This window comes from Schistocerca piceifrons, unplaced genomic scaffold, assembly GCF_021461385.2.
Source record: "Schistocerca piceifrons isolate TAMUIC-IGC-003096 unplaced genomic scaffold, iqSchPice1.1 HiC_scaffold_1156, whole genome shotgun sequence".
Lineage (NCBI taxonomy): Eukaryota > Metazoa > Arthropoda > Insecta > Orthoptera > Acrididae > Schistocerca > Schistocerca piceifrons.
Genome location: NW_025726968.1, coordinates 5,001 through 10,000, shown reverse-complemented (window position 1 = coordinate 10,000; position 5,000 = coordinate 5,001). Strand labels below are relative to the sequence as shown.

At 54.2% G+C, this 5,000-nt stretch overlaps 1 non-coding gene across 1 annotated transcript in view; it reads left to right on the top strand.

Moving 5' to 3' along the window:
• The first annotated feature begins 4,025 nt into the window (after positions 1-4,025).
• Positions 4,026-5,000, top strand: part of LOC124728380 — a 1,911-nt gene continuing 936 nt past the window's right edge. Inside the window, exon 1 of the ribosomal RNA XR_007007345.1 lies at positions 4,026-5,000. This exon is cut by the window's right edge and continues 936 nt beyond it. This is a non-coding gene — a ribosomal RNA (small subunit ribosomal RNA).

Here is a 5,000-nt window from a genome sequence, read left to right as displayed (position 1 = left end):
CTAAACCGATGGATGTGAAATAAAATATAATAACACATGATGCTCCGCAAGAAAATAGACTTGGGATAGGGTGTGTCGTTGGCAAGTCCCCGGGGCGGTTAGTGTGTGTGGTGATAAGTCTGTAGGGGGGGGGGGGCGAGGTATTAGGAAATAGATAGATAGTGGTGACGTGGGTGTCGACAGTAGACATAGCACACTGCCACCTACAGGGATCCGACGGAACTACGCCACCCATTGCCGGCAGAACAGTATCGCCATCTATGAAAATAGGGCGAAACCACATGCAATACCGCCCATCTATGCGCATCTGACAACACTACGTCCGCACCACAAAACATACCGCCATCTGTAGGTCTCCCGCAACATGACCTCCTCCAACGACGATACCGCCATCTATGCGACGCCAAGCCGATTAAGACAGCGATGGCGCCACAGTGCCCGCCTTTCGACGCCACCCACAAAGCCTTGCAGCCTCTGTCGACCATAGCACCCAATCTCCAGTGGCTCTGCCGCACGAAGCCGTGGACCGGCAATGACTCCACCCGCACCCGTTCGTGCAACCACCCCAACCGCCACACGCGCACCTCCAGCGGATGTACGGCGGAAGTTTCCCGCACTCGTAAAGTGCAATCCACCCCTATAACTTGCGTTTCATGAAGAGTTATTTCCAATATGCGACATTCCCGCTGTCCCTATACATGAGCCGCGACCTGTACCACTTACGAGCGAGGAGACGCGATCTGCGTTGCTCACTGTACGGCGTCCGATACCGAGCCATCAGCATGGCGGTCCCCATGCGCGTTGCACTCGCACTCGCAGTCGCAAAAACGTGGGGCAAATATATTACGCGGAAGAGCTATAACAGACCGAGCCCCACTGCATGGGGGAGTCTTTGTCACTAATGTACACAGATGGAACATTTTGGACTGGAACCAGATTACCGTACACACACGGCGCTGATTAGTAATCAATGCAGAGCCATCAAACTACAATAAATATACACAACTGTCCGTATACATGCTGAATAGAGTCTGCCCACAATGGGAACCACACGTCAGCCAGACACTCTGATCACGCACCACTCTCTGCTTCTAACAGGCGCACATACAATATGTAAGCACCAGCATGAACAACATCCAGTGCATCTTCTCCGCCACATTACACAAATCCACACTATCACAACCAGACCAGGAGGTCCATGCGGAAAATACAATATCCCCAGCCTTTCGACATCCACCATTGCGCAGACCAGGCACCAACACCCACACATGTCCTATACAAACGGTGCACCCAACATCACAATAGTACCTCCTGTCACAGCGCACAAACAATGACATGAGTCAAGACACAGGTCTCACACAAGCATAGAATTGGAGCGCCGCCTCTAATAAGCCAAAGGTGCATCCTGACGTGACAAATCTGATCATGTCACAAGCATTCACTTACTATAATCACTATCAACGAACCTGCCGCCCCCCGCCCCCCCCCCCCCTACACCTTTCCTTACAACAACGTGTAACCTAACCTAACCTAACCTAACCTATGTTGTACTTAACCTACCTATGTTGTACCTTAACCTAACCTATGTGTACCTTAACCTAACCTATGTTGTACCTTAACCTACCTATGTTGTACCTTAACCTAACCCTATGTTGTACCTTAACCTAACCTATGTTGTACCTTAACCTAACCCATGTTGTACCTTAACCTAACCTATGTTGTACCTTAACCTAACCCATGTTGTACCTTAACCTAACCCATGTTGTACCTTAACCTAACCCATGTTGTACCTTAACCTAACCCATGTTGTACCTTAACCTAACCCATGTTGTACCTTAACCTAACCCATGTTGTACCTTAACCTAACCCATGTTGTCCCTTAACCTAACCCACGTGTGCCTTAACCTAACCACGTTGTGCCTTAACCTAACCCACGTTGTGCCTTAACCTACCCCACGTTGTGCCTTAACCTAACCACGTTGTGCCTTAACCTAACCCACGTTGTGCCTTAACCTAACCCACGTTGTGCCTTAACCTAACCCACGTTGTGCCTTAACCTAACCCACGTTGTGCCTTAACCTAACCCACGTTGTGCCTTAACCTACCACGTTGTGCCTTAACCTAACCCACGTTGTGCCTTAACCTAACCCACGTTGTGCCTTAACCTAACCCACGTTGTCCCCCTAACGTAACCCACGTTGTCCCCTAACGTAACCCATGTTGTCGCCTAAACCTGCTCTGTAATTGTATACGACTCGTTCAATTAGTGTAGTGTTGCCCACCCGCAACCCTCGCAATATAGTTCGCTACTCGCACTGCCCGCTCCCCTGTGTATCGCTTCATGTTAAACACCTTGCAAGTCTTGCTGACTTTCCACATGCTCCTGCTGTACACTGTAATGTGGATGGCAGCAGGACGTACATGCCCGCCCCTCCCCACGTCCCCACCTTGCCCCCCTGCCTTCGCAAGCTGGTTGGTGAGAAGTTTGCATGTTCAATGCCCTTCGCATGCGACGTACTCAGGCTACGTTGTGGTGCGGCCTGTGGTCAACCCGTCCGCTAATGTCGTACGCGTAAACCACAATCTGTACTGCACATTCGTCCTTATGTACCGAATGATACATCGTGGCACATGTGTGACCGTACAACGACTGCGCCCAAAAACGGCGGACCATACAGTGCAAATATTGTGCACGCAGCTACGTGTCGTCCTCCCTATGAGAGCTGGATTGCAGTGTGGTAGCACCATAGAGACGTGTGGGAGGAACGGACGCCGTGGATGGCGATCAGCATGAGCTGTCTGTTGATGTATTCGGACCTAGTCGTCTCTCCTCACACACCGTGATGGCATGGTGCACCGCGTTCCATATCTGCGACATGCTACAGAGGCCGGTTGACAGTCGTTCGAGCAATGGACATCGCATACGTACGGGGGCCACCTTCCACGTATTGGTCTAGGCGTGCACATTTTGTTGCGTGTATGTGGGCAGACGTAGTGTGGCGTGACACCTGACACAGGCATGCAATAATCGTTGAAGGTTGCAAATGGCGATGGACGCCTGCGTTTTCTGGTGAAGTTACGCAAATGAACAAATGGTAACCTGTTGTGGTGCGGTTGTTCTCGCTAGGGTGAATCGGTGATGGCGACGATAGGTTGAGGTACGAACCGGTTGTTCCCGCGATACCCACCATGCCGACGAAACTGAACGGCATCTGGGTTGTGAAGCGATACGCGGCGGTGGCTGGGTGGGACCGTCCCCGGCCGGTGAGGGGGCGCCTCCCGGCGTGCTGGCCGCGCGGTGCGTGGGCGCACGCGCTACAGCCGGCTGGTGGGGGCGGCCAGTGGCAGGCGCGCCGGCCGACGGACGCGGCAGGCGTCGCAGCTGCGCGCCGGCGCACCCTGCGCGCGGCGCCGTGCGGCCAAAGTAGGTCCTCGCGGGCCCGGTGCGAAGCGCGGTGGACATCTTCAGTGTGCTGGTCCGATTGAGGACTGTGTGCGTTGAGGATGCGCCGCCGCCCGGCGCTCGGCGCCGCGACGCCGTCTGCTGCTCGGTCGCCCCAGCGGTTCTCGCTGGTGGTTTGTATCGCAGCTGTGCGGATGTGTTGGCGCGTGCGCTGTGCTGGGAGAGTTCGCTTCGGCACCCAAGTGGGGCTTTTGTCCTTCTGTGGCGCTGGCGTTGGAGCTGCCGGTCACCGTAGGTGGCGCGTGTTGTCTCCCGCCGGCAATGCCACGACAGCACGCTCCCGGGCCTCTGTCGGCAGCGGCAAGCTCAGTTGGGAGCACGGGTGGTCGCACCGAAAGCGTCTACTCGCCTAACTCCGGGCGATTGCGCCTCTCTCGAACCCGACCAAGTACTTGGGACGGCGCTGCGCGCCGCCGGGACCTGAGAGGGTTTCGAGGTGTATTGTGCAGGGGAGCTCAGCCTCCTCCTGTTTGCAGAATGATTGAGCGGACGCTTGCGTGTTCGCGCGGGCCCCCGGGACACACTCCCGGGCGGCCGGCTGCTCAGCTCTAGTTGACGCAGCTCCCTGGTTGATCCTGCCAGTAGTCATATGCTTGTCTCTCAAAGATTAAGCCATGCATGTCTCAGTACAAGCCGCATTAAGGTGAAACCGCGAATGGCTCATTAAATCAGTTATGGTTCCTTAGATCGTACCCACGTTACTTGGATAACTGTGGTAATTCTAGAGCTAATACATGCAAACAGAGTCCCGACCAGAGATGGAAGGGACGCTTTTATTAGATCAAAACCAATCGGTCGGCTCGTCCGGTCCGTTTGCCTTGGTGACTCTGAATAACTTTGGGCTGATCGCACGGTCCTCGTACCGGCGACGCATCTTTCAAATGTCTGCCTTATCAACTGTCGATGGTAGGTTCTGCGCCTACCATGGTTGTAACGGGTAACGGGGAATCAGGGTTCGATTCCGGAGAGGGAGCCTGAGAAACGGCTACCACATCCAAGGAAGGCAGCAGGCGCGCAAATTACCCACTCCCGGCACGGGGAGGTAGTGACGAAAAATAACGATACGGGACTCATCCGAGGCCCCGTAATCGGAATGAGTACACTTTAAATCCTTTAACGAGTATCTATTGGAGGGCAAGTCTGGTGCCAGCAGCCGCGGTAATTCCAGCTCCAATAGCGTATATTAAAGTTGTTGCGGTTAAAAAGCTCGTAGTTGGATTTGTGTCCCACGCTGTTGGTTCACCGCCCGTCGGTGTTTAACTGGCATGTATCGTGGGACGTCCTGCCGGTGGGGCGAGCCGAAGGCGTGCGACCGCCTCGTGCGTGCTCGTGCGTCCCGAGGCGGACCCCGTTGAAATCCTACCAGGGTGCTCTTTATTGAGTGTCTCGGTGGGCCGGCACGTTTACTTTGAACAAATTAGAGTGCTTAAAGCAGGCAAGCCCGCCTGAATACTGTGTGCATGGAATAATGGAATAGGACCTCGGTTCTATTTTGTTGGTTTTCGGAACCCGAGGTAATGATTAATAGGGACAGGCG